The sequence below is a fragment of the Rhineura floridana genome, chromosome 11 (genome assembly GCF_030035675.1).
Source record: "Rhineura floridana isolate rRhiFlo1 chromosome 11, rRhiFlo1.hap2, whole genome shotgun sequence".
NCBI lineage: Eukaryota > Metazoa > Chordata > Lepidosauria > Squamata > Rhineuridae > Rhineura > Rhineura floridana.
In genome coordinates this window covers 67,971,101-67,989,057 of record NC_084490.1, presented here as the reverse complement: position 1 = coordinate 67,989,057, position 17,957 = coordinate 67,971,101, and the positions used below count along the sequence as shown (strand labels likewise).

The 17,957-nt window shown below is 44.6% G+C and overlaps 1 protein-coding gene across 11 annotated transcripts in view; it reads left to right on the top strand.

Moving 5' to 3' along the window:
• The window catches only part of PTPN3 (protein tyrosine phosphatase non-receptor type 3), a 229,171-nt gene that overhangs the window by 52,365 nt on the left and 158,849 nt on the right, over nt 1-17,957 (top strand). Inside the window, exon 2 of one of the 11 annotated variants that reach the window (XM_061589648.1) lies at nt 10,551-10,647. The exons of the other annotated variants lie outside the window; for them this stretch is intronic. The gene's annotated coding sequence lies outside the window, so the exon portion shown is untranslated. The remainder of the gene's footprint in view (nt 1-10,550; nt 10,648-17,957) is intronic. 11 annotated transcript variants of the gene reach the window in all.

The window sequence follows — 17,957 nt, the reverse complement described above, 5'->3', positions numbered from 1 at the left end:
CCAGGGAGGCAGGTTTAGTGCAGTTAAAGCTTTCAGTCTTGTATTTAAAATCTTGCAGAAGACAAATGTTTCTATTCCCTGCCTAAAATGAATTGGGGATGGGGCCAATCTAGCCTTTCTTTGAAGGGAATGCCACATTTGCGGTGCTGCCACAGAAAATGCCCTGTTTTGCATTACCACTAATTGAGCCTTTTTTGGTGTTGTAACATATAGCAGACCCTCAAATAATAGCCAGTAGATATATTAATAGGAACTGGTGAAATGCACCCCGAACTAAACTTCAGCTGTCCCAGATCTCATACCTGCAGGTGAGTTCCTCTCTGAGATGCCCTAGTATTGATTCTTGTCCCGTGCCCTGTTTTGGTTGCACTTTATGTTTGCTTCCTCTCATTCCTTCTTATTTTTTTCATATGTTGAGTATTAGGCAGTAGGGTAATTCCATAGTGACCAACACAACATTTATAAGCTTCTTTACATAGTATTTTGCTTTAGGTAATATTATTTGAACACCAATTAATATTAAGCTATTTGGGTGTTAACTAGATTGATCTTCTCTACAAGAATAATCCAAGAAATATGCCACAGGTAGTTCAAATCCTTTTTTTATTCTGTTTTAAAAGTTGTGACCAATACAACAATTGTAACCTCAAGAGTTGCCTGCAAAGCAAGATCCTGTGCTTGTTAAACTTTACTATACATTCACACATTGCAAGTCAGCATCAAGTTCATATGGGAAGTTGTAACGCCCATTGGAAATTACACTTAGCTGTGGCAACATCCTAATAATTTGTTTCTTTTCAACCCAACATTTATCATCATTTGAAGGGAAGACAAATGTCACTGAAGTTCCCTTTTTAACGAAGAGGATTTCATATTAAAAGTCATCAAACAGATGTTCAGAACAAATTTTGGCCAACAATTTTATTTTCAATTTCCCTGTCCCAAACTCAAAAATAACAAAGTTGCCAACTGACACCAGTGCTTCAGTAGATGTTTCTGCTTCTGTGCTTTCTTTCAAGATAATCACATTTCCCACAGGGGCATTATTCACTGTGTTTATGGTGTTGTTTTTTTAATTATATGAAAAATTCATTTGTGATCAAGACTGTCTTTGGCCTTTTACAGAATTGTACTGTTCCCTGAGGCAAAACAAGAGACCTTCAGTTTCTGAGGTGAATTTTTATATCTCTAGATGAGCCCACCTATTCAATCAAGATGGGCTTGCCTCCTTGATAATCTGAGGGGAAGCTGGTAGAAGCTTCTACATACTTAAAGAAAGGGAGTAGAGGGTGTAGTAGAGAAGCATCTGTTCTGCACTTTCCTAAACCATACGCAGGTTGAGGTTTACAGATAATTAACCAAAAATTGAAAGATTGTCTTACCCCTTATATACCCAGCTGATCGCTGTGTTTTCCATGTGAGGGCCTCCTAGAGATACTATCTTATCAGGAGGTCTGTTTTGCACAACAAAGGAAGCAGACCTTTAGTGTAGGGGCACCTGCCTTTTGTCATTCTCTGCACAAATATGAAACAGATGCCAGCTCTGTTGCTTTTTTGGTACCTGCTGAAGACCTTCCTTTTTCAACAAGCCTTTTAGGTAGAGATCTTATCCCAGTCTGCATCTGTGATGGAATTGTTTTTTAAGATGTTTTTATGAGTTTTTTTAAAGATGTTTTAAAGATTTTTAACAGATTTTAAAGGTGTTTTTAGTGTTTTGTCCCTTGTTTGCTGCCCTGGGCTCCTTCTGGGAAGAAAGGTGAGAGAGAAATTTAATTAACAATAATAATTACTAAATGTATGAGCATATAATTTTATTATCTGTCTTCTAAAACAAATGTATGTCCACCCTTCCCTTTTCTGACTTCTTTCAAATTATAAGATTCTTGGGGGCAGGGGCCTATCTCTTTTTGTAAAATTTGGTAAGATGCCCTGCACTGATTGTATGGTACAAATAATAGGATTAATAATTACTAAATTCTCAGGGCTGACAGTCCTAAAAAGAGATTTAAATGACACATGACAGCACATTTATGCTATGTAAGTTGCACATTGTGGTGTTATGTTGGTTACAAGAACTGTTGCATGTAAAACACATTTTGGGTAATACCAGATTTTCTTGATGCTAAGAAACTCAAAGAGAAAAATAAAGTTAAAATGAATAGATTTCTCTTTTCTTTTGTTGCGGGGAGGGGAAGTGTGTTTTTGTGACCAATGCAACACGTTCAACCAACAGAAGTTGTATTGTCCTAAGTTTATCTGATTTTGTTCCTAACGTAAAATTTCTTTTCAGTTTACCCAATGAGGAAGCAAAACTATCAATAAAATAAAGTCATTAACCTATTGTCTTTTTTTTGAGGGGTCTTTAACTGAAGATCAGGGGGAAATTGGAGAAATTCTGAATCGTCTTGCTTTTACTCACATGTAAAATGCCATTTTGAAAAACTATTGCCAGATAATGAAACTTTGGAAAATTATTTTTTAAATGATATAGAACAAACTGCAGACCCATTTTTCATTTTCATATCTAGTTAACATTTTGTTGGAATTACCCAGTATACTTGACAGTGCCTTAAAAGAAGTGTTGGGGCCGATGCTATGCTGTGGCATCTCACAGAGGAACATTCTCTGGGCTGTGTCAGTGTATGATTTGCAGTGACCTGGAGGTTATTGTTGAGTGTACACCCCTAGCTTTTTTTAATACATAAAGTAGTAATTATTGGCATGGAGACAATGCATGTCTTGTGCTAAAACAAAGCAGTGGACCAGACATGATGCAGGAGTGTCTCATAGACCACACTCTCCTGGAGGTGTGGAAGTATTAACTCTGGTAGCTCAAAGCTTATCAGGTGCCTATCCCTGGTTTGCTATTTGTGTTTTCTGGGATGTTCTGCAAAATAATATTTTTGATTTGAAAGAATTTTTGTGGCTCGTGACGGGACCCTCCTAGTATATTAGCATTATCCAGCTGCATTGAGTACTCTGTAGAAAGTTGGGTAGAATTTTTAGAGATAAATGTGTGAAAACCTCTATGACCAATAATATTTAAAGAATGGAACTAACATACCCAGTTTTCTGTATTTGGAAAACTGAATTTAGTCTATTTCTCAAAATGTATAAGCTGTATAGGTTTATGTGGGAGTAGGCAGTTCTTAACAAATTTTGGTTCTGGGCCATTTACAAAACCAACCCTTTGAATTGGGCTCAGAAACAGATTGGCAACCAGTGTAGATAAAATAAACCAGTGTGCTCTGATTACAATTCCAGTTAATCTGGCAGCAGCATATTTGAGAGTATATTCCCTCCTACAGCTCTTTCACCACCATTACTTCATGATTTTGACTTTTTTTGGTTTGTCACTTGACCTTTGCTTATCTTGTATAGTTGCTGTAATTTTTTCAGTCACCCTGATGAAAGTCTTACAGATTGAAAATGAAAGCTGTGTTCAGAAAAAGTTCAAATGTTTTAAGTGTTTTTATCAGTTAATTTAAAATTCTTATCTTGTAAGTCATTAGTTGGAAACAGCATGACAGGTTTGCTTCCAAATCCAGCCTGTTAAATTGTGATTAGTCTGCTTCTTATTGTTTAGGCAGGGGCCCTTACTTATATCTTAGAACTTGTGGCCTAGAAAATTTGTAGGAGGAACATTTAGAAGCTGAGAGCTGTTTCATTTCTTTGACAAATTTTATAATTTCCTGTAGGGCTTAAAATTATCCATTCGTGCCTCAGTGATATTGCTAGATTGCGTAAAATATGGATAACACTTTTTGAGGGAACAAATGAACAAATACTTGTCTGGTAGCTTTAGGTCACCATACGTCAGCCTTGGGTCCCCAGATGTTGCTGGACTGCAGCTCCTGTCATCCTTAGCCATTGGCTAAGCTGGCTGCCGGTGGGGGCAACCCTGAAAGTGCAACACCAAAGAGGATCTCCTGTTTGGGTCGTGTCTTTGGGGTGTGATGAGGGTGAGGGTTTACCCCTTTTAATTAATTTTACAGTGCAGGTGGTGTTGATTGTTTTCCTCTGGGGGGATTCTCTTGTTTTTCTCTGGGCCACTTCCTCGTTGAGAGCCTGGAGGTGATCTTGTGTGTGTTGATGGAATGTGGTTTTCATGACCCTGGAGTGAGAGTCCAATCCAACCTGAAATTGTGCCCTTCCTGGGTGAGAGTTGGAGGGGAATGTTTTTTTAACCCAGGTGAGAGCTGGGGTGTGAGTTGTGTCTGATAGTTTTCTTTGTTTAACTGTTTCCTAGTTTGATGTTCCCTGCCACCAACTTCTGCTGCATATCTTTGTTTACTAGGGGTGTGTCAGGGAAATATGTGTCTTGGCCAGGAACAGGCAAGGGTTAGGAGCGGGACTGCCATTCCTGTGATGGTAGGTAGGGGAAGATATGGTGGTAAGCGAAGGTGTAGAGGGGAGGAAGAGGAGAGCTAGTTACATCAAAGGCCATGCTTCATCTGCTGTGTTTCAGAATTTGGGAATGCCGGTTAGCCAATCCCCTGGCCTTGCGGAGATGTTGATAAATGCCAGGTCTGCCCAAAACAAAACATCCATGATTTGATCATGGATGAGGGAGCAGACTTGTTATGTATAACTGAGACCTGGGCAAGTGAACTCAATGGCCCAGTGCTAACCCAGCTGTGTCTGTCTGGGTACTTGGTGCAGCACCATTCCAGGTCAGAGGGATGGGGAGTTGCAATCATACATAAACATTCAATCTCCCTTACCAGGAGACCAATCCGCACTGTGTCAGGGCTTGAGGAAGTGTTTGTGGTGTTGGGCCAGAGAGACAGAACAGGGCTGTCATTAGTGTGCCATCCACCCCTAAAACCTCCCTAACCGAGCTGGTAGAAGTAATCTCGGATGTGGTGCTGCAAAACCTTTTCATGGTGGTGTTGGGGGACTTCAGTATCCACACTGAGGCTGCCTCAAATGGGCCAGCTTGGGACTTCATGGCTTCCACGACAACCATGGGACTGTCCCAGTACATCAATAGCCCAACACATTTGGCTAGACATACCTCGACCTGGTCTTTGCCACAGTGCTGATTAATACTACTCTGTAAGATTGGAGGATTCACTGTGAGTCTGTTGTTATGAATGGACTATTCCCTGGTAAGGTTTGGGTTGAATGTAGCTACTCCATTCTGCAAGGGTGGGGGACCCATTGAGATGGTCCACCCTTGGAGATTTATGAAATCTGATGGATTCTTGAATGCTCTGGGATATTTTCTGGCTGGCATGGGTGGTGCTCCTGTCAAGGCTCTTGTCTCACTGTGGAATAGTGAGATGCATAGAGCCATTGACATGATTGCTCCTGAGTGCCCCCATCATTGCTGTGGAGCATGTAGGTCACCTTGGTATTCCAGTGATCTGCATGCAATGAAACAGGTCAGCAGCTGGAGCAGAGGTGGTACAATACAAATCTCGGTCAAACCTGACTGAACATGGATAAGACTGCACTATCATGCTTGCCATGTGGCAGTGGTGGCGGCAGAGAAAGCCTACTTCTCTGCCACCATTGCAGCTGTAAGTAGCCGGCTTGCAGAGCTTTTCCTATTGGTGAATGGGCTTTTGTCATCTGACGAAGAGAGTGTTGCTCTGAGACCCTCGGAGGCCTGTTGTAACAACTTTGCAAGGCACTTCAGGGATAAAATAGATCAGATTCAGACAGAGTTGGATGCCGTAGTTAGGGCAAGTCCAACGGAGGTGTCCAGTGCAGTCTGTTCCATCTGCATTGGATCAGTTTCAATTATTGCAGCCTGAAGATAAGGACAAGCTGCTTGAAGAAGTGCTGCTGACCACCTCCCCCTTGACCCTTGCCCATCCTGGCTGCTGAGAACTAGCCGTAGGGAACTGATTGGGTGGGTCCAGGGAGTGTTTAATGCTTCACTGGAGGAGGGGAGGTACCATCTGTGGAGGTGGTGATGCGTCCTCTCCTAAGAAGACCTCCCTGGAACCAGAAGTGTTAAACAACTATCACCCAGTGGCAGATATCCCCTTTTGGGGCAAGGTGCTTTAGAAGGTGGTGGCTTCAAGCATGCTTGGAGGAGACTGATTATTTGGATCCGTTCCAGTCTGGCTTCAGGCCTGGCCATGGCACTGAAACTGCCTAGGTTGCCTGGTTGATGACATTTGTCGGGGTGGGGGGGAATGCGTCTCTGCTTATTCTGCTTGATCTCTCAGCAGCTTTTGATACTGTGGACCACATCTTTCTGGAACATCTCAAGGAGGTTGGGGTTGGGGGCACTGTGCTTCAGTGGTTCTGCTCATACCTCCAGAGGTGCTTCCCAAAAGTAGTTATAGGAGGCTGCTGTTCAACACCATTGAAATTATCCTGTGGTGATCCGCAGGGTTCCATCTTGTTGTCATCCCCCCCCCACTATTTAACATCTACCTGAATCCACTGGGAGCTGTCATCAGGAGATTTGGAGTGAGGTGCCATCAATATGCAGATGACACCCAGCTCTACCTCTCTATTCCATCTGAATCAGCAGTTGAGGTGTTGTACCAATGCTTGGAGGCAGTGATGGGCTGGATGTGGGCAATAAATTGAGGATGAATCCTGAAAAGACAGAGGTGTTATGTGTTGAGAGTTCTCATGTCCAGGAGGTGAGAAGATAGCCTGTTCTGGATGGGGTTGCTGTTTTCTTGAAGGAGCAGGTCCGCAGCCTGGAGGTACTCCTTGATCCAATGCTGCACTGTGATGTTTAGGTTGTTCAGGTGGCCTCATGGCTAGGAGTGCCTTTTTCCAGCTCCGGCTGGTTTCCCAACTTCGGCCCCTTTTGCACAGAGAAGACTTGGCCCCAGTGCTCCATGTTCTGGTAACTTCCAGACTGGATTATTCCAATTCGCTCTACACGGGGACCCTTGAAGACGATTCAGAAACTTCAACTGGACCAAAATGCAGCAGCCAGATTACTGGCTGGGGTTTCCTTTAGAACTCATGTAACCCTTGTTTTAAAACAGCTGCACTGGTTGCCAGTTCGTTTCCAGACCCAGCTGAACATGCTCACATTAGTGTTTAAAGCCCTCAACAACTTAGGTCCCAAATATCTGAAAGACCACCTCCTTCCCTACAGACCCTCTCAGGTGCCGAGATCAGCAGAAGGGTCCCTTTTGGTAGTCCTGCCACCCTCAGATGTTTAAGGGGAGGGCAGCCCTGGGAGAGAGCAGCCCCTAAGGGCCTAAGCTGTGGAACTCCCCACCAAGGTGCTTTTGGCAACTTCATTGTACAACTTTTGGTGAATGCTGAAGATGCACCTCTTTAACCTGGCTTCGACACTTGAGAAGTATATTTTTAGGACCCACCCTGTTTTCTGTGATGTTGTTTAGGTTGTTTTTAACTGTTTTTAATTATGTGTTTGTTGTAACCTGCCGTGGGACCTTTGGGTGAAGGGCAAGTAATAAATTCTAATAATAATAGTCCAACAACATCTGAGGACCCAAAGTTGAAGAATAGTGCTCTTCTGCATGCAGCATAGAAACGAAATAGGCTGTGCACCATCTTCCACACCCAGCACTGAAATGTAATGGGCAGGAGGGATAGAGCTCTCGGCCCCTCCTCTGCCAATTCATAGCAGGCGACTAATATTTGTGGGCTGATTTACAAGACTGAGGTAAACTTGCTTTAATATGATATAATTTTCAAAACGTCACAGGCAATTCACATTGTTCATTAGAACAATATTTTTATATTGCCTTTCTGTGTTCCAGACCAGGGTGGGGGAACTAGCTTTACATGAATTGGCTTGAATTCTGGAGGAGGTGTGAACTCTTAACCACAGGAAATGTGAAACCTGTATTACTGGTTCAATCATATGACAACTCCAGGGTGATCAAAACCAGTGTATACCTTGACAGGAGATAATAACAGCTTGCATGAAGAAAGTCTATCCACTCACCTTTTTAACGTCTTCCCATTTAAGCTATTGCTGTTTCTGGAGTTCTGTGTTTATATTTATCAAATAGGTAAAGGTCCCCCCCCCCGATGGATGACTTCTAGGCCTCATGAAACTGCTCATAAGAGAGCCTGCTCTCTGTTAAGGAGTTCATGCCCAGCTGCTAAATCTGTATTTCTGCTAGTCATTCTAACGTTGATGACATATTAATGTTATTGTCTAATCTGAATATTTTATTTGGCTTTTGTTCACTATTGCATCAAAGCTGAACTACTTGAAACTGAGTTTTGTACTACTTCTACTTCTTTTTAGTGCTGTATGGCTAACTCATATTGGTATATTTCTAGTACTACTGTTGTGCATTATTACTGGCAATAATCTGTACCTTTTGCTCAGCTTTTCATTTCTTTTCATCTAGAAAGTTCAAGGCAAATATTGGGCTGTATTCAACCAAGTCCTGCTCAGAGTAGGCCCATTGAGATTTCTGAATCTAAGTTAGTCATGTCTATTAACTTCAGAGGTTCTACTCTTGAGTAGGCCTAGCATTAAATACCACCTATAATATGGAATATCTGAGACAGTGTCTGTCAATAATATTGTTGCGCGCCTCCCCAATCTCTGAGCGGTGAGATTTCAGAGGTCCCTGCACTCGCCCTGGGTTTGGTTTCCTTGGGAAGAAGGTCAGCAGAGACTGTGGTGTCTTTATGAAATATGGTTTATTTATTTACACACATTCCAACCTGAGCTTAGGATGGAGGGGTTCAAGGCATCAGCAGTCCAATATCCAGCTTTCCCATCAGTGTTACAGGAGGCATCCTAAAACCATGGTGCAGAGAGCCAGCCTCTCTGCCTGACCCAGTTCCCAGGCATTCTCAGACAATTCTAAACACACTCAAAGCACAAACCTCTGCTAGCCGCCGGGGGCGGGGGAGGCTTTCCTGAAGAGTTTCAATGGCAAAAGGATCTTCCTGTGCCTTTCACCAGTTGCTGGGCACCTAATAGACCCATTAACAACCTGGCCACTCTATTAGCTTAACAAAAGAAACTCATCTGGCCAGCCGAGCCAACCCTCACCCCAAGGCACAGGATTCCAAATCAGAGGCTGGAAGGGGACCCACAGGAATAGTCCATTCCAACCTCCAAACTCACAGCAATATGTTAAAACAAATGTAATCTTCATCACTTGTTTGGACTGCCGTTTTGAAACCAGAAGGTAGCAAACATGACGTTTCCTGAAAGCTTTGTAAAGTCTATCAGTCTTGGGATTTTTCAGAAATTGCACCACAGATTCTTTTCATTTCTCGGATCACCAGGCACTACCTTTTTGCTTGCAACAAATTCTGACCCTCACTCAATTGCAAGGACAAATAAGAGATGGAAATTAGTATTTTAGATTAAAATAGGCCACAACTTTATTGTTAAACAGCTATTCAAATTTTTCATATTGAAACTAACAGCTGCAGAATCCCGAAAGGACAGTGAAGGAGAGACCCTTAATATCCCTAATCCCCTGAGACTTGTCCTGGCTGTTGTGAGCTGCCTGAGATATGGCAAGCTGCCATTCTGTGGAGAGGAGCACAAGCTTATGCTGCCACCCAGACCTACACACACTTACCTGTCAACAGTTCAAGCAGCTAGCCTATTTCCCTCTTACCTGATGTCAAATTGGGTAAATCAGTTTTGCTGTTCCACCACTGGTTCACCTGCCACAGGGAGGGGCCAACACCATTTGGCTCTCTTCCCCCCCCCGCCACAAGCCAGATTCATAATCCCTTCCATACAACATCTCCAACAAAGAACACTAAACCTTAGCCCATGAAGCATATTTCTAATGTACATATTACACCTCTCATTCAAGAAGTGAATGGCTTTGCTCCAGTAAAGATGAAGCAAGGCCCAGGTTGTCTCACTCCAGCCCAACAAGTCACCACTCGGACAGTCTTAGTGTTAACCTTCTTCTATGCCCTCTCAGTGGCCTTGGGATCTCTAGCTCCTGCCTATACCATCCCAAGTAACATTTCAACTCAAGCCAGTATGATTGTGGAGAAGATCTGCAAGATTTCAGTGAAATTCCCAATGCCCATCACGATGAGCTGCATGCCTGATTTCTTCACTGGATCCTTCTCCTAGTGTATGACCAAAATATGAGGAGCACAGGAAGAGTTTCCATGTTCAGCAGCCTGAGAACCAATGCAGTCCACTCCATGCCCCAGACCCCTAGCCAACAAATATTTGCCAGATGATTCCGATTCCAAGGGGAGCCAGGATCTACAGCCACCACTCACATTCACCTCACTGCCTAGTACATGAGGCTATGACCCATACCTCCAGGGGCAAACAATCTGCAACAAGAGGAAGGACCACACCCTGCTACTTCTAAGAATGACCCTTAGTGCCAGATGAGCCACCAAGGTTCACATATGTCTGATACACCCTAGAGCACCACCTGCCAACCACCATTACAACCTCCTGCTGCATGCCCAACTCTGCAGCCACACTGACAGCCCCAATTCCAAAAGAAACAGGCGTACTCCCAGGGAGTAGCCCAGTGCAGAGACTATCCTGCAGAAAACTCCAGTGAATTGAAACTGTGTGAAAGGAAACCACAAAGAACCTTTAACAAAGGACTCTCTTCTTGCTGACTCCCCTCCAGATACTGCTTTCAGACCACCTGGGGCAAGGCAATTCCTTCAAATCGTTGCAAAGTTCCACAGATCAGCCCCTGATGTATTAGACCATCTCATATAAATGTGAGTAATAAGCTCTGTGAATAACATCCAAATACTGTACTTTACTAAAAAAGAGGTCCACAACTGCGCCTGCAGCACCCACCCAAACTCACACAAATAGTATACCTTGACAATCACTTCTCCCAGGTCCTCTTTGCCTTGGGCCTCTTGAACTGGTCATCCTTCCTTAGCAGGGTAGTAAACACCCAATCCTTTACCAATAACATAGGCTTGGGTCCCTCTTTTAAAATGAGTATATCTATTCACTCTTATTTTATTTATTTATTTATTTATTTTATTCCGCCCAAAGCCAAAGGCTCTCTGGGCGGTGCACAGCACAAAGTAAATACAATACAATACAATACAATAAAATAACAATAGAAACACTAAAAGCATACATATTAAATATTTAACAGCCTGGTATATATTAACAACAATAAAATATGTTAAAATGCCTGGGAAAATAAAAAAGTTTTAACCTGGCGCCGAAAAGATAGAAGTGTAGGCGCCAGGCGCACCTCGTCGGAGAGACTATTCCATTGTTCGGGGGCCATCACTGAAAAGGCCCTAGATCTCGTTACAACCCTCCGAGCTTCTCTGTGAGTCGGAACTCAGAGGAGGGCCTTTGATGTTGAACGTAGTGAGTGGGTAGGTTCATATTGGGAGAGTCGTTCCGCCAGGTATTGTGGTCCCGCACCATGTAAGGCTTTATAAGTCAAAACTAGCACTTTGAATTTGGCCCGGAAACAGATAGGTAACCAGTGTAAACGCGCCAGGACAGATGTTATATGTGCAGACCGTCTGGTCCTCGTCAACAGTCTGGCTGCTGCGTTTTGCACTAGCTGTAGTTTCCGAACTGTTTTCAAAGGCAGCCCCATGTAGAGCGCATTGCAGTAATCCAATCTTGAGGTTACCAGAGCATGCACAACTGAGGCGAGGTCGTCACTGTCCAGATAGGGACGTAGCTGGGCTACCAACCGAAGGTAGTAGAAGGCATTCCGTGCCACCGAGGCTACCTGAGCCTCAAGAGACAGGAATGGATCAAAAAGAACCCCCAAGCTACGAACTTGTTCCTTCAAGGGGAGTGTAACCCCATCCAGAACAGGTTGAACATCCACCATCTGGGCCGAGAAGGCACCCACCAACAGCGTCTCAGTCTTGTCAGGATTGAGCCTCAGTTTATTAGCTCTCATCCAGTCCATTATCACGGCCAGGCAACGGTTCAGCACATTAACAGCCTCACCTGAGGAGGATGAAAAGGAGAAATAGAGTTGCGTGTCATCAGCATACTGGTGACAACGCACTCCAAAACTCCTGATGACCGCGCCCAGCGGCTTCATATAGATGTTAAAAAGCATGGGGAACAGAACCGATCCCTGCAGGACTCCACAATGGAGAGTCCAGGGTATCGAGCAGTTCTCCCCAAGCCCTACTTTCTGGAGACGGTCCACCAAGTAGGAGCGGAGCCACTGACAAGCAGTACCTCCAACTCCCAACTCCGTGAGTCTCCCCAGAAGGATACCATGGTCGATGGTATCAAAAGCCGCTGAGAGATCAAGGAGAATCAACAGAGTTACACTTCCCCTGTCTCTCTCCCGACATAGGTCATCATACACGGCGACCAAGGCCGTTTCAGTGCCGAAACCGGGCCTAAAACCGGATTGAAATGGATCAAGATAATCCGTTTTATCCAAGAGCACCTGGAGCTGGCTGGCAACCACCCGTTCCAAGACCTTGCCCAAGAAGGGAACATTCGCCACCGGTCTGTAGTTGTTCAAATTATCTGGGTCCAAGGAAGGTTTCTTCAGGAGTGGTCTCACTACTGCCTCTTTCAAACAACTAGGGACCACTCCCTCTCTCAAGGAGGCATTTATCACTTCCCTGGCCCAGCCGGCTGTTTCAACCCTGGCAGCTTTCACTAGCCAAGAGGGGCAAGGATCAAGTACAGAAGTGGTTGCACGCACCAGTCCGAGTACCTTGTCAACTTCCTCAAGCTGCACCAACTGAAACTCATCCAACAAATGAGGACAAGGGCGTGCTCCGGATACCTCATTAGGTTCAACTGCCATAATATTGGAGTCTAAGTTCCGGCGGATGCATGAGATTTTATCTTGGAAGTGCCCAGCGAACTCATTACAGCGGGTTACTGATGGTTCTCTGATATCCTGAGGGATGGAATGTAGAAGCCCTCGGACAATTCTAAAAAGCTCCGCTGGACGGTTGAGAGAGGATTTAATGGTGGCAGTGAAATATTGCTTTTTCACTGCCCTCACCGCTTCTGTATACAATTTCGTAGAGGCATTTACCAAGGCATAATTGCATCCGTCAGGAGTACGCCTCCATCTGCACTCAAGCCTCCTCCTCTCTTGTTTCATCGCTCTCAGCTCCGGGGTATACCATGGAGCTGCATGAGCTCGACATGGGAGAGGGTGCGCAGGAGCGATCGTGTCCACGGCCCGGGTCATTTCTGTGTTCCACAGTTCGACCAGGGATTCGACAGGAGCACCAGTCTTATCAGCCGGAAAATCCCCCAGAGCCCTTTGAAAACCTTGACGATCCATTAGTCTCCGAGGTCGGACCAACTTAATAGGTCCCCCACCCTTGCGGAGCGAAACGGTCGCTGTAAGCCTAAACTTCAGCAAGAGGTGATCTGTCCATGACAATGGAGTCGATGAAAAACTCCCCACCTCCAGATCACCATCTCCATGTCCAGTGGCAAAGATCAAATCAAGAGTATGCCCCGACACATGCGTTGGGCCAGTAGCAAATTGAGACAGCCCCATGGTTGCCATGGAGGCCATGAAGTCCTGAGCCGCCCCAGATAGAGCAGCCTCGGCATGGATGTTGAAGTCTCCCAGTACCAATAGTCTGGGGGACTGCAACAATACCTCCGAGACTACCTCTGTCAGCTCAGTTAGGGAAGCTGTTGGGCAGCAGGGTGGGCGGTACACCAACAAAATTCCCAGTCTGTCTCCTTGACCCAGCACAAGGTGGAGGCACTCCAAGCCAGTCGTCACCTGGACAGGGTGCTTGATGAGCGATAGAGAACTCCTATAGGCCACAGCTACCCCGCCTCCCCGACCCTCGGATCTACCACAGTGTTGAACCATATACCCAGGTGGGCAAAGCTGGGAGAGAGTAACTCCTCCCTGATCACCCACCCAGGTCTCGGTTACACATGCCAGGTCGGCGCCCTCATCAACAATCAGATCGTGGACGAGGGAGATTTTATTATGTACCAATCTGGCGTTTAGAAGCAACACTTGGAGATCCGAGAGCTGGCTGATAGGACAACCAACAGTCCTGCGGATGTGAGGAGGACAAGGCACAGGCACAACTTGTCTGGGACGAGTTCCCCTTATCTGGCATGTTCTCCTCACAACACCATACCTCCCATTACCCGTCACTACATTAATTGGGGCCCCCAAAAGTCCCTCCGCTCGGCACAAGGTCCTCTCTCCCAGGCACATAATAAAATACACATAGGTTCACACTCACGTACTCATATACTCATTCAAATTCATTTACACACAACACAATTCACAATTAACTACACATAGATTCAAACTCACACATGCAAATAATCATTCAAACACATTCACACTAATCACAATCCACAATTAAAACAGTAGCAACAGGCATTAAACACTCAACACTCAGCACTCAAAGAAGCGGGGACAGCAGCGGTCCGGCTTGGCCAAGGTGGTAGTGGCCAAAATGATGGCAGCAACCGGGAGCTGCAGCAATAGTAGCAGTAACGTCCGCGTTCACAATGTCGACAACAGCAGCCTGTCCCACATAAGATGGTAATAATAACCAGAGCCGCAGCAACGATGATGATAACACGCACCCCAAGAGGGAACCACAGCAACAGCTGAATCCCTCCAATTCACACTCAGCAACAACGGTGATAATAGCGGCGACGACAACGCCCGCATCCAGGTAAACAGCAGATGACGACAGATGGCGACAACGGTCGCGACGATGATAACGACAGCCATGTGAACAACAACGCTCGCCCGAGCAGCAGCCGCAGCAGCAGCCGCCCAGACAAACGGCGGTGGCACAGAGGCAGAGCGCCCCGGTGGCGGCAACGGCAGCGCCCACGTCCCAGTCATGCAGCAATGGCCCGACTCGGCCCGCCACGCCCCAGCAGCCGGTCGCGGCAGGAGCCACGCCCAGACCGACAACAGCGGCGGCCGCCAAAATCCGAGACCGCGGCGCCACAGCGGCCGAGACCGCAAACGACGAAGCTGCACCAAGCACAGGCAGCGGAAGCAACGCCAGTCCAGCCCAGCCCAGCCCGAACACGGCGACAACAGGCAGCAGCGACAGGCAGCAGCGACAAACCGCAACAACTGCGACGGCAGCACACAGAGTAAGTCATTGAAGGGCAGAGCACAGCCGAGCTCCGAACTAAGCGTCCTTCTCGGTCGCCATTTTACAGGCATTCCCTCCAAATCATCTACTTTGTCGCCTGAAGCAAATGAGAACCCAGCTGAGAGGACACTGAAGCATAGGCTGAGAGAACCCTTAACCGCTTATGCCCCTGGACCCCAAGATCTCCCACCTGCGAAGGAACCAAGGACTGCCCAGATCTGTCCTGAACTGCCATGTCACACTCCCATACCAGCTCCAGAAACCTCAGGCTGGAAGCTTAGGAAGTTCTGTGTTAGCTAAATAGCAAGTAGCACTGGTGTGTCATCTGAAGGCCACCACAGGGTCTGTGATGTAGCAGTTAGATGTGTTCCATCTTTTCTCCAGTGTTTTCACCAAGTATGCAGCTTGGGGTTTCTAGAGCTGGTGTGGGTTTAGTTGGAAATTTGTGACACAACATTCATGCATTTTTTTAAAAAAAAATGGTTCAGAATTTACATTTCCATGCCCACAAGTGCTGCAGGAGGGGCATTCAAAATGGCTGCCATTTTGCCCACAAAACTGGCAGTATCTTCATCATTTATGATTGTACAGCAACCATTCATGAATCAAAATAACTGTCATTTTATGCTCTCTAAATTTGTACTAGATTTGGATAGGTAAGAACAACCGTTAAGATGCTAAGTTAAACAAACAGGGTAGAAATAAATGTTTTTATAGTGTTTCTTTATAAATAGGAGTTCAGCTGGGCTAGAAAAATAACGAGAGAGAGATGAATACGAGGTGTTTGTGTGATGCAGTATGTGTCCTTCTGAAGGTTTTTTAATATGGTAATAAGATGGATGTTCATGTAACTGTGGAACATGTTCCTCTAGAGGTGTATTTATTCTTTAGGTGTATTATTTGTGGCAGGTTCAGAGGTATGGCTTCAGAAAGAAGTGTGCATTGAACATATCAGAAACTGCTGTTGCCATGCTGTTCATTGAGAGGAAGGACATGCATGGTATTGGTTACATAAAATACCCCTGTAGTCTACATGTGTCCTGCTGCACCAAATGGCTGCAGGATTGTGCTTTTGTCGAGCTACAAGGAAGAAAAAGGTTCCCGAGTTTCTCCATGCACATGGTTTTGTCTATAGAATATAACTGCCTTCATCAATATGAAACTAAAATAGCTGAAAGATGGTTTGGCATTACCAACAACTACAGTGTATATGCGCCTACAGATATTGTAAAGGAGAGAGATATTTTTGTTGCAGGAGACAATGTGGGTTTCATGAAAGGTACTTCTGATGGTAAAAATACCATACAGCTGCCCTTGCAGTTTGTTTGTTTACAGTAACAGTAAACAAACATTTATAGTCTGCTAATATAAAATGTTTCCAAGTGGTGTACACTGACAGCAAAACTAAGTATAAAACAAGAAAGATAAATTCACAAATCTAATGGAACTTGACTGAATTAAAAACAGGTTTTTGTCATGCACTTGCTGCCTGCCCCGTGTTGTATATCAGAAGGGAGTCTGAGTGAACAGGGCAGTATGGGAAAAGGTGGTTTGTGAAATAACGAGGTCCTAAGTTTGTATACTAAAAATCTTGCATTTAGCCTGGTAGCAAAGAATCAACTAGTGTAGATTCTTCAACAGAGATGTTAGATACTGATAACAGGATGCCTCAGACAGCAACCTAGCTGCAGCATTCTGTACTAGCTGCAACTTCTGGACCCAGAGGGTAACTCCACAAAAAAAATATTGAAATAATCCAGTCTCAAGGTTACTAACACAATTTATCAATGGAAACAACCAGATGACAGTCCAATAACCATGCAGCATCCAACAGTTGTGTGGAGGTAGATTTTACAGACATTGTGACGTTAATCAGATATTGCACCATGCCAGCGAAACCAATATCCAATATCCACGTTTTAAAGATGTTAAGCCATCCACAGGCAGTATTGATGAAAATGATATTAAGATGTGGCTCATCGCAGAGACATTTGCAAGAACTGAGGCAACTGGTACAGAAGCTACTGAAGGCCGAGGAGACAATACAGCAGAGAGTGTTCCACAAGTTTGAAAACTTTCTACATGCCATGCATATAATTCATGCATACAAATACATGCATAAACAAAGCCCTTATTTGTGCCAGGGTACATGTAGTACCATTCATACCTGATCTGTAAACGGCACAGTCAACACTGTTTGTGATTCATTTGCAGGCACAGAGCATTAATCAATCTGTAATAGTGCCAGGAAAAATTCTTAGATAGGAGTCTGTACATCTCAGGAAAGCAGCTGCAAATTAGTCAAAGGGACTTACTCTTCTATCAAGTGAACTGCATATAACAGTGACTATATTGAGATGCTTCATTTCTTTGATTAAAACAGTAGTATCTATACACATTTGATTATTGAACAAACTCTGTCCATGCTAGATGCATTTACTGCAGTTAGTCCAGATGCTAAGGGTCCCATCCAATATACTGTTGAATGCTTATCAGCTGCATGTATTTGGAGGCAGGGGGATGAAGTTCTGAAGATTTCTAATGAACAGTTTTTACAAGTAGTTCAGAGAGATGACACGCCTCTTTACCCTAGCCTTCAGCACCTGAGATGTTATGTTTTTAGGACCCACCCTATTTTCTCTGATGTTTTTAGGTTATTTTTAACTGTTCTAATTATGTACTGTAAAATTGTTGTAACCCGCCCTGGGACCTCTGGGTGAAGGGTGGGTACTACATTCTAATAATAATAATTCAGAAAATAAAATTATATAGTTTTTGAAACTTCCCAGCCCCAAGGCTAAGCTGTTGTGTATACAAATGTGGTTAGACCTTTCTTCATAAAGACAGTGATAATAGTCTATTGGGAACTCTGCCTTCCTCCCTTGATGCATTTGTGGTGGTGGTGATGATTTTGCTCATGATAAGCACCACTATACAGATGCTTATTGATA